Here is a 12826-nt window from a genome sequence, read left to right on the forward strand (position 1 = left end):
GAAACAGTTAAAATTCCTTTTGATCAAAAGCAGCATTTTGGTAGTTTCTATAGCAATAGAATGTTTCTATCAATGGCATACCACTAGAAACCCTAACCTTTGAGATGTAACAGTCCTAAAAAAAAAAAAAAAAAACCACACCATAGTAATCCATGAGTTCACACCAACAAAATCTTTTGAAGTGTATATATTTTATAAAGGATGGAGAGAATTTTTTTTTTTCTAATCGCAGCTAAAAAGATAAGCTAAAAATATATACAACTTGTTATAATTTGGGAGGAATTTCTTTTGGTGCAGAGGTTACTTACTACAAGCTTTACTAACCACGCAGTCTGGAGGTTGCATGGGCATATATTTATGTTCTTTAAAACAATTCCATACACTTCTGAATTTGCCTGAGTAGACATTTTGTGTATTCACAGAAACCAATTTCCTAGTAACCTTGAGTGAATTGCAGACATACATGCATGATTTTGCCATGTACATCATCTATAAAAAACAAACTAGAGATAAGACAATCACAGTCAGACTATGAAATAAAAATCTGTCCAACAGGCCATAACACATTGGATAAAAGCCACACATGTTAAATACTGTTAGACACATTTTTGCTGTTGACTTGATAATTTTTTTCTTTCCAATTTACTAAATCTGAAATGCTACATGTTTCTCACAGTCAGTAGGATACTGTGATTAAAACAGTCCCAGGATATTTCCCCCCCCAAAAAAAAAAAAAAAATTGGAAATGGATAAAGTGCTCTTGTACTGAATTTCTCACTGGTACTTGACCCAAATAAAAATTCCCAAGCTTGGAGTTGAAGCCTCAAGAGGAGACATGAGTCTAGAAATAACAATGAAATTGGTATCATGAGCCTGCAAATGATGCCAGCTGCAGACATGGGAACAGGTCACGACCTCAGGCTGGCAATCACTGCTTGAAGAGGTGGCAGTGTGAGTTGAGCACGACTGAACTTCCTTAATATTTTTATAAGCATGTTAAGATTTATTTTAAGAATGCACCATAGCCATTAGTTCATAACATATGAAAGAAAAAAGTCAGTTTAACATGAAATCACAACTTGGCACTTATCTGTGTTATTTAGCCTAACTTGAAGATCTTTTATATAGAGAGCGCCTTACATTTTTTATTTTGGTTTTTTATTGTTGATATATAGAGCCTGACTTTTTTTTTAAAGCGATCATTAATATTTTAGAATGAAAATTATATCCTGCAGAAATAAAGATTAAAAGAAAAATACAAAACCTTCTCTTAATTAACAAACTGACATGCACATCACACTGTATTACTATAGAATTACCTGTAGGATTGGGATTTTTTTTTGATTCAGGGGAGCAGGGGGGACACTCGGTAATTGCTGTGCTTCAGAAACTTTGTGGAAAGTACAGTTCCTACTGTACTGGTTCTATACCATAACTCCTCCCCTGCTTCCCAGTAAGAAATAAGGCAGACTTGAAACTTTTTCTTTTTTCTGGTATATACACAGGTATTTTTCACTGGATATTATGCTTTGTGATGGAAAACCTTTCCCAACTGCTCATTAGAAGAAAAATATTAGTTTAAAATTTAAACTGTTTGCGAAGTATGATTTTAACTAGGAAAATTCCTGTTGTAAATATAGAACTAAAATACTGTGATGTGGTTAACTGCACCTGCCACCCAAAAGGGTTTTGCAATATTATGCATAGACTTTAAAGGAAAAAATGATTTGAGAGAAGCAAATAATGGCAAGCATACTAATAAATGTTTGATTAAATTTATTTAAAGGAATCATTTAATTCCTTTTTAAAAAAATACTCCATCCAGTTTATTAATATCTACACATTCAGAATTTAAGTACCTACTTTTGCACTTACATTAAGAATAATATTTAAATACATGATTTTCTTTAAGGTCATCTTCAGGGCTAAGACACACAAAAAAATAAATTTAACATAGAATCAACGCTGTTTGCCTATCTGTTAATATGGGCTTAAAGGATAAACTACATTTGTAAACCACAACTTAATATGCTACGAAAAAAAAAATCTTTAAGATAGTAAAAGATACAACCTAAGCTCACTGAACCCAGAGAAAGAAAAATTTGATGCTTCTAACCACAATGTACTGCACTCTTACACAAGAAAATGTTTTATTCTACAAGTTGTAGTTAAATAAATGGTATGCTCAATATGCACAGTGCAACAATTTATACACCTCACACAAAGCAATACTGACAGAAGCAAAGATTTGATGCTTGCTACACTTTATCTTAACTACAAAAACATTCTTCAGAAGAAATAACATAGCAGAAGAGTTAAGAAGTAGAATGCCGCTGGGAATATCACAGAAAAAAAAGAAAAAGTTTCAAGTCTGCCTTATTTCTTACTGGGAAGCAGGGGAGGAGGTACGGTATAGAACCAGTACGGTAGGAGAATGAGCGTAGATGCTAGTACAAGGAGATAGAAGACAGCACAGGCAGAGGGGAGACAGAGCAAACAGGAAAGCCGTTGGCTCTTCCAGTCCATTTTCCAGGGGGCTTTCTCAACAGAAAACATAATTTTTTTCAGCTTAAGTCTTTTTTTTTTTTTTTTCTTTAAAGGAGAAAAATATTTAATCCAATTACTTCCTTCAAATCACCCTAAACAAATTTAAAAAAAAAAAAAAGAAAAACCAAGAGAGATCTTCATTCTTGTAGGAACAGTCAGACATTTGGCTTTGGCTTCTAGAAATACGCCTGCTTAAACCAAACAGGCAGCAACAGAAATTGGTCCTTTCTCTGGATACAGTAAGTATCTGTCAGCAACATTTACAATTTAAGAAAATAAGTTATACAGTTTTCCTTGAATACTTTTCAAAATTTCCTGAGCAGATTATTGAGATGCAGCGGGACAGCACTGCAGCTAAATCTGAAAAAGCTGAATAAATGAAATTTATATGTTGCATTGAAGAGCTCTTTGGTGCTGGACATCAGCATAACTTCTACGTAATAAATTATTTCCTTAATCTGATGCACTTGAACGTGCATGCCCAATATTAGCAACATTCTAACCTCTGAAATGAAAGGAAATAGAATCACCACTTTAACAACAGGCAGCAGGCGTGTACTTCCTAATTTTAATAAGACCCTATCCTAAAAATTAAAGAGGTCTTCTTCACTAGAAAACTCAAACACGGAAGAATTTGGGCTCCAGTCCTTCAAAGACATACACAGGTAATAACAGGAAATAATGAGAATCCCGTTAGAATTTACTGGCACAATTCCAAATGTAGAAGTTCAGCTTGCCCTTAAGGATAACATCCTGCTAACATGTACGAATTTGCTTAATTTGAGCCATGCGAGCACACCCGTCGTCTTAAAAAGGAACTACTCTTGCGCGTAATATCTGGCACATGCCAAGCCTTATGGTACAAACCCTCTGGAACAGGGTCTGTCTTCCTATCTGCGTAAGGTCGCCATAATCATGACTGGGCTCTTTGAGTGCTACCACAACACAAACAAATAAAATTACACACAAAAAAATCCATTAAACAGCATTTAGAGTTCGAAAGCCTGCATTCATAAATTGGGAAATGCCAGTCTTAAGATGGACTGCTTGTCTTAAGATGACATGTATTTTTCCCCCCCCTTTCAACTGGAAGAACGCCTGCCTCTGTCCCAGCCCGCTAACAGGGCCCTGGTGCCATGCCATTATCTTCCCAGTCCCTGGCTTCTCATCTCAGTTTCATTCCCCCTCATCCAGCAAAGTATGGTCTCCTCGCCCCACCAATCCATGTCTCACCCCCTCCAGGCGCTCTCCAGCTTTCACAAATAATTGCATACAGCAAAGAAATTATGAGAATCCAGGGTTAAGCCAAAATCCTGGGTTCTTCCCCCACATCGTGGAGGGAAGTATGTTCTGCTGCAAACAATTTATTTTGCTCCAGCAACTTAATACATAGTCTTTGCTTAAGTGTGATCCTATTCCTCATAGAGCAGATACCTGCCCTCACTTTCTTTTAATATCCTCTCTATTTTAATCAACCTACCCATTTTAATCTCCCTCCCTGGTCCTGGGGCACCAAGAGAAGGTGTCACTTAGAGCCTCTCTGAGCTGCCAGAAAAAGCATTTGCGACACCCTCACAGCCCTGGGCTCAAGCATGCTCTGTAGGGATGCAACCGTGAGACCATTTCACTGCCCAGCTAAAAATCTTCCATTGAGTAAGTGCAACCAGTCTCTTTTCATATGGGAGATTTCAATTCAAATCGTTGAAGTGTGGCAAAGCTACTGAAACAGAGGAACCACAGCAGGTCAAGGAACCTTAAAACAGGCAATGGTGCTGATCTGAGCCATACTGACACCATGGCTGGGTTATTTATATGAACACATTTATGCATTTCTGTTCTGAGAATTACTGCTCTTTATTTAACAACAAACACGAAATAAACACAAAAAAAATTTCTTAAGTAAGGTTGAATCACATATTTCATAGTTCAGTAAGAACATGCTGGACTATCCAATGTGAATGACAAGAAATATTTTGCAGGACGAAGCAAAACTGATGTTTGGCTAATTTTCTTATGTTTTAATCCCATGCATCTTTCTACCATGCAGAGAAGCCTCCTGAAAGGAGTGCCACAGAGACACAGAATAAATGCAATAGCAGAAATACTCTCAAATAAGTATCTTGTTAAAATGTGGTAAGGTCAGTAAATTGTTGGGGGGGGTTTTGCTTCCTTGAGGGTGGTAGAAGTTACAGAGCATATTAAATGCCTAACACAAAGTGAAAGTATAGATCAGTTCTAATCATGAAGTCAGCAGTAAAAAAAAAAAGGGTGATAAAGGTATATAATCATTTAACTATTCTATTTCTGACTATTTTCAAGAAGCATCTTAAAGAAATGCCTAGATAAGGTATGCACAATTATTTTATATTTTTTAAAAATTACAACTTTAATGTAGTATATGTTAAGCAAAATCTACTTTGGCTAAATACTAGGAACGATGTCGTCTATATTAAAGTCTGTGCTCTTAACTAATCCCCTCATACATTTACTCATTTCTTATTTCTTCTCAGTTCTGCTACAGTTGTTCTTTCAATAATGAAGCATGTAACACATCTCCCATTTCCCTTTCCCTATTTGTCTTTTAAAATTCCATAAAATACTTTTACCTATTAGGCATATAAGGCATATATAAATCAGAAATTCTGCAGAACAGGGCTTTTGAACTCGTATTTTCAAAGATCAGTTAAGAAATATGTTGCTCTAAGACCAAAGTCTTATTTATATGAGTTTGTGGCTTAACTGACAAGTATTTTTCTGTGACAAGTAAGAGCAGACAGTTTGTATCTTAAATACCATAATCCAGTTTTCAACCCATGTAGACGTCTGGAAGGGAACCAGTCAGTAAAGTAAATTATATTATATCCCACTGACAGTCCAAATACAATCCATGAGATTCATTACTTCTACCAAAGACAAAAGAAAAAATATGGGAGAGGTGTGGGAGGGTCAAAAATATTTGCAGCTCACAAGATTGCTTAATCAAAGTAAATAGACTTCTATTTTTAAAAATACAAATAGCAGTTAGTTCTTAGTTTAAATGCAAAGGTGGAATATAAGCAATAGCTTGCTACATTTTTATGTGAAGCCATGGGCTAACTGTTTCTGTTTTACAAGCTGCCAGGAGTTTGACCTCTTTAATTTGCTGGGAGACATGGAAACAGCACCTCAAAAATTATATTTCTTAGCTAGTATGAATATTTTTTCTCTGCATTTCTTTTACAGGAGTTTACGTAGTATTTATTCGCAAGAGATTTTCCAATTCTTAGATAGTGGTCTCTCACCCATGACAGACTTCATTGATCTAGAAGCCAAGATGTACAGATAATTGCAGTCAAAGCTGCAATTTAGCCTTTTTAATTCAAAAGTAACATCTGAGAAGGAACATTTCTGCATGAATTAGAATGTGAAGCTAAATAGTACTTTCTTTTCTTTCAGTAACCTCTTCAGCTAACAGCCCAAACTGGACATTTACAAACTGAATTTCACCTTTACCCTAAGTGGTTCCATATGAATGAAGACAAATTCAAATATATATTTTTTAACAGGCATTATGAATACATTATAACTCAATCATTATTCATAACTTATCTTTTTCAAAATCAAACTAATCTAAGCTTTATGTATACAAAATATTATTTATACTATGTAGATGCAGACAGTTCCTTTTCTCATTCCCAAATGAGAAACCAAGGAAATGCCATTTGTAATTATAATACTAGACAGAATTTCCACATGAAGGTCTCATCATATTCTATAGAACAAGAAATTGGAAGTGAGGCGCTAAATATGTAGCTTTTTTTTTGTCTTAATTGTACTCTGATTCTAGTCTAACTAACAGTATCGTATTGAAAGTTACTCACGTTGTTGCATTTTACAAAAATTACTAATAGTTCAAAAATTTTAGAAACAGGTAATTTTTCACTGAGCTCTATCTTTTCCCCTGAAAACGCCCACGCAGCCATCATTTCGGTTTGGTAGTATTCATATACATGCATCAATGAGAAAAAAATTCCTTTGTTTTGACTGAAACTGGAAAGCGAGGAACTGGGTATAACTTCGGAGCTAGTAACTCCTTTGCAAACGCTGTATGCATCGCAGCACTTTCAGCAGTTAAATTGAAATTTATTTCCGTAACACACAAAAATGTTCCGCTTTCGCGAAAATAGGAGAAACCTCTTTATAAACTTGGTAGCTACAACTGTAAAAATATTTTAAGTTGATGCATAAGAGAACATGTTTTTATTCCATAGGCTTGTATTATGGGAAGCTTAAATACAGATTATCTCATTCAGTAACTCCCCACTTTACAGTAGTAGCAATTCATTCTAATTGCTTGGGTAGCACACTCAGGAAAAAGAGTATTTTTCCTTTTCACTGAATAATGTTTCATGTTCGGTTAAATGCAGGAAGTTACACCACCATTGGAATGCGATTGTCTGCAACTGCAGAGTTACTTCTTATTCATAGGTTTGTGTTTAGCTAAATATTAAAATGTTACCCATTCAGCATTACTTCTCAAAATATCTTTAACTTCTAACTAGCTAAACTAAAAAGGAATCTATCCACTACAATCAAAATAATTTTAAACCATGCATAATCGTTTTTCACAGATTTTTTATCCTCCTGCATGGAGCGGATTATAGTAAATGTAATTCACACATGCTGTTTCTTATTCAGAGGAAAACACAGAATAAGGATGTGGAGAATTTCTAGCCAAATCTTCATTCAGATCCAAGATCCACGGACGCCACTGTAATTGAGAGACATTCACAACCAGATAGCTGTAGACTTCATTTTTGTTTAAAATAATACCTCTTCTACATGAGTTCCAACTAAAACATTAATGTTATTTAACTTCTAGCAAGCTGCCTTGAGCCGAACTTACAACAGATTACAGTTTCTTGTTTTAATTTCGTTCAGAAAAGGACATTGCTTAAAACTGTATACTTATATTCACATGTAGATTATGTAAACGTGCTGCTTCTTTTCAGACTACTATAAAATTATGTGTAACTAATAACATTCTTCTTTCGGAATTTGACTTGCCTGGCAGTTGACAATGGAAAACGAACTATTCCTCCCATACCTCAATATATACACTTTACTATGCAAGTTATTCGAGTTCATCATGCGCAGCCTAAAAATGCCTACTCATAACGCCTAGCCCCTCAGAAGTCTGAAATGGGTAATTAACTGTCAAAGAAGCAGTTTTATTGCCTTCAGATTTCAAATAAGTTGTGATTTAGTTCCACTGTTCTGAGATTCTGTGTTGTATCAAAAAGAATTATTTCAAAAGCCACATCTAAAATTTTATAGTAAGAGGAGATATAGTGTTTGAATTATATCATATTAAAATGTGTAAAGTAAAAACAACCCCAAGAAATATTAGAAGATGCATAGCTGCACAGTGGTTTTTACTAGGGCTCCTCACCTATGTGAAAAATGCTTATTTTAATTTTTAAAACATTATCAATTTCATACTGTTTATACTTCTAGCCTACAAAGAAGAAAACCTGATTATAAATTGATTTCCAAGGTGATCTTATTTTAAAATTAACTCTAAAATAACAAAGAGCTGCTCCCTCAGCTATTCCGTACATACTCTTGTGCTGCTTGTCGGCTTCACCAAAGGACACTCCCCCAAACATCTGCAGCTGACTGAAGTCACTTCAGTCCTTTGATTGCTGATTTGAAAAATTTATACAACTATTTACTCAGTTCAGTAACCTTACAACTTTAACAAACTTCCATTACTAAGTTGTGATTGGAAAATGCCCATAAAGACAATCACGTTTTAAAATTTTTTCATCAGTTTCTCCTGTTTCTGATTTTCCACACATAGAATCCTTATAAAATTTTATTTGCTAAATTGATTTATAATTTCAGTTAACCATACCACCTTTTGTATAACTTTTAAGCAACATAACACACTTGAAACTGATGATCAGATGCCAAAAGAAAGGGGTATCCTTTATGCAGTGACTTCAGTCCAGTTTCATTTGGAATAACAGAAGGGATCATGCCTCTCAGAATCCACAAAAAAAACCCACCCAAACACAGTGCTTTCATATATTCAGCTTCATATATTTCCAAGAAAATAATATTCAAAGTAAATATACTCATTTTAGAAACAGAATCAACAAACAGCTTTTGACACACGGTAGCCATACAATAGCATTTAATACTTGGAAGCTTGTAAGAATAAGCTAAGGTGGCATCTATTTCCAGTGAGAACTGGTGAATGATGGAAGGATCAGTGAGTCTATGTCTCTGCCTCATGACAGCATTTTTAGAAAATGAAAAATACGCTGCTTAAGTATTATTTTTCCCAAAAATATTTTCCTGCTGTAATAACAATTATCTAAAATTTCTTTTCGGAATTTTAGCATTATGTCTAAGGTAGCAGTAGCTGTTACTACACCATAATCTAGGCAAATGTTCCAGCTCATGTTTGAATTTGATTTATTAAACAATTATTTCATGGGTACTTGCTGAGATAACTTAAATGAAGTCAAATCACTGAAAATTCTACGTTGCTGAAACACTGAAATTCCAAAAAGTTATTCCAAAGGAGAAGCATTATTTTCCAATAATTTTAAGCTTCAACCACTTCTCCAAAATTTTCTAAATTATCACATTTTAAAAATATATCAATTCACAGTTAAATAACATCTTAGAAAGCCAAGCTAAATCCTGATGTTGCTTTTCTGTCTTGCAATTATCACTAAATAACATTTTTCTCCTAAGTAAGATAAAACTGCAACTATTATATTTTTTAATTTGGATCAATATGGACTCTATTCCTAATCCATCTTTGAAGTATGTTTTTATTATGAGACAAAAAAAAAGAAATCTGTTTTTGTTATGAAGTCTCATTTAAATGAATTTAAAATAAAAATACATGAAACTCAGAAGTAGCATTTCTGAGCATAACATTACTATTTAAATGAATAGCAAAGAATAAAATAGTACTTGAAAGCAAAGAATAAAACAGTACTTGAAAAAATCAGTTTCTTCTTTTGCACCTCTTAAGAGAGTTAAGCTGTAAAAATACCTATAGATAGAATAAAACAGCTAAAAATTTATTTGAAGTTATTTTCCACTGTGATCAGCGATTTTAAAAGTGAAAATAAATGACATTATCACGTGACAGGCCAGCATGAGACACGTAGCTTTAATATTGATTTGAAATAGCCATTTTCAAGGAACAGTTGAAATAACAGGGGCTAAACGTTCAATGTTTGAAGTAAGTACTGCTAGAAATGGCAAAAAAAGTGTCAATGGAAATTCAGTCACCACACAGACTCTTCATTTTCCAACATCAATATACTGAAGAGAAGGTCTCAACTTCAATACTCACATTCAAAAATTATGTTAACAGCACAGAAACCTATGCATTTTAAATTTCTATATTTGTTAAATTTGTTTTACTTTCTCTGCAGTACATTGCCCAGGCAGGAAAATAAAATTGGTAACCTCTCAGTACTTTAATTTATGATGCCACAATTCAAATCATAGCAAGTAAGATTTCACATAGTCAGCACTTAAGTCAGATCTGTAGACACTAAATGAAACATATATTTAAAGAGAAAAGGAAAAATGAGATACCATGCACAAGGTAAACTTTAAAATTAAATGAAAAATACATGCAGTTATAAATCAGACTAAAAGTATTAATTACAGTATGTTTGACTATGAAACACACTACCCAATGATTTTTAAATTGTAGCATCTCAGAAGAAATTTGAGTTAACAATAACAGAGTAAGTTTTACAAGGAGCCATTACTCCATAGAGAATTAAACTACAAAAACCTCTCTATTCTTCACAGTAGCCTCTTAGACTCCAGTGTCACACCTGCTCATTAAATTTATTCTATCTTTTCCTCTAATAATTTTCTGCCCTCTGATGAGTCCACACCAGTAAGACAATACTGTTCCCAGTCGATGCCGCCATAGATATATAGGACATTCAGTTGGGAAAGGGTACAAGCTGGTTCCAAACCACCTCCCTATCAAATATAAGTATATTCACTTTAAACCATAGTTGGATATAAACAGCTCTATGAATAGGTATCACAACTCCAGCTTCCCATAATTTCTCCATAAACATGCACGTCATGAAGGGTCAGGTTCTCAATTTGGTACCTATGACTTCCGTCCCTGGTGGCACCTTGGTCCAGCTCAATAGGATCAAGGGGACAGAGCAACTAAGACGCTCTGGGGCCAGATACCTATTCTGTGGATGCAAGTTAAACCCCTGGGATGCAAGACCCATCCAGCTGGCTGCAGTCCAGGCTACAACTCCTCCCAGATGCCACGAGGGCACTCTGAAAAGATGGGCATTATTAGTAATATAGTCCATACTACATTTAACTTGTATATGGAATATAGGGGCAGAATTCAAGTGTCTGTCTTCCTAAACCTGTTTGTAGGTAGGAGACAGATCGGAGACAGATGCCCACTTCCCCAAAATAGGCATTTCTGAGCATATGTTGAGGAAGTAAAGCTAAGGATGCTGTAAACTATCATACTAAATACAATTATAGAATAATTTAGGTTGGAGGGGACCTCTGATCATCATTCAGTTTAAATACCCACAGGGGGTGGTAAACTATGTAAGTTATATAAAAGACTAGGTAGTCTTCAAAATCTTATAGGACATAACTGCTGTCTGAACCTTAGGTGGACTTGAGTGTCCAAATCTCAATTCAGGCTGACTAAATTTTGCTTAATACTGAGGTTAATTTTTCATTAATGCAATCCATAAGTTCACATATATTGAAATTTCCATTTTTCTGCCTCAAGCATTCTTTATGAATGCCATTAATGGAAACATACTTACTTGCACAGTCCAGTGTCCTGCCATTGCAAATAAACATCAACTATAAAGCCAGCTGCAATTTGAAATGCTCTACCTTCATTTCCAATAGAGCATAGCAACAATTTGTATATTCCAAAATCCATCTGTCTTTATCCCTACTAGCAAACCATATGCAATTCATTTTCCACCGAAACTCCTTAAACTTCTCTTCTGGCTTGTTCCCTTACTCAAAGTTTTCCAAGTGCTGATGAAACCATTGTACAGTGCTATCACTTCAAGGCATCATAGGTATTTCAACCTTTCAGCAGAAGATTTTCCAACGGTTTACCCTCACCTTCAAATTCAAGTTTTCTCTACCTAACCCTCACACTGTAACTATGCTCCTGCAAAAACTTGCAACTCGTTTCCTCCTGCTCAACACCTTCTTTCTGTCCTATTCTTTCTCCAGTATTAAACTTTTTATTGTCTCCTTCCCCTTGGCCACTCTGGACTCACCATTTCCATGAAGACTCTGACACAATACCCTTAGGTCCAACAACCTGTTTGTTCATGAAAATACACTTTATTTATTTTTATTTTGGAAGGTCATGCACAGATGATCCAGTAAGACTAAGAAACTGCAATCTCCAACCCATGGAGTGTTACAGTTTCCATGAGTGGCAGACTTACTCAGCTACTTTCTCTTTGATAGGTGACTGGATTTTTGGCCTATTAAGTCAGCTTGGACAGTAAGATTTCAAAAAAAAAGGTATGTCTTATTTTTTCTGAGAATGCCATAGACTATAAAGGTACAATACAAAAATTAGCTTAAAATATTAGGTCTTTGTAGCCAGTCACAATAGGGAACGTAATTGAGAAGAGCCCAGCTTCAATGGACATGGCTGTGCTAGTAAACAGTGAACAGGAAGAGAACAGTAAAAACCACCTAACACTTAGCACCTCTGATATTGTTGCTTACAGAGAACAATATAGATAAACTCAACTATCCTTTGGAATGTGTACTGTTATCATGCTGAAAATGCAAATACCAGGTTTATCACCTGGTTTGGACAATTTTTACCAGTTAACTATTTAAAATTACTACATGAATAACAGTAATTAATACAAAAGCTGTAAGACAGGATGCTTCACCAAAATGATGATGGGATATAGAGACTTTTTACTTTGTTTCCTTTTCAAGTATTATTCTGTGGCTCAAAACTAATACTTAAGGATGATCCGCACCTTACCAAAGACATTTATATATAAAAACATCTCAACAGATGTTGAACTGAAAGCCCTACATTATATCCCATACAGAACATTCTACCATAAATTTGAAAGTGTTCGTAAAAGCCAGCATTATCTGTCCTCCTTTGAAAAGTGGGTAAGTCAGATACCAAACAAATGAGGTGCCCCAGACCATCCACGTTCATCCTAGTAGAGAACAGAGCATGCAGACAAGCCCATGTCTTTTC

At 34.9% G+C, this 12826-nt stretch overlaps 1 protein-coding gene across 4 annotated transcripts in view; it reads right to left on the reverse strand.

The window, feature by feature from the left end:
* Positions 1-12826, reverse strand: part of SUPT3H (SPT3 homolog, SAGA and STAGA complex component) — a 288049-nt gene that overhangs the window by 182986 nt on the left and 92237 nt on the right. The window lies entirely within an intron of this gene.

This window comes from Aptenodytes patagonicus, chromosome 3 (assembly GCF_965638725.1).
Source record: "Aptenodytes patagonicus chromosome 3, bAptPat1.pri.cur, whole genome shotgun sequence".
Taxonomy (NCBI): domain Eukaryota; kingdom Metazoa; phylum Chordata; class Aves; order Sphenisciformes; family Spheniscidae; genus Aptenodytes; species Aptenodytes patagonicus.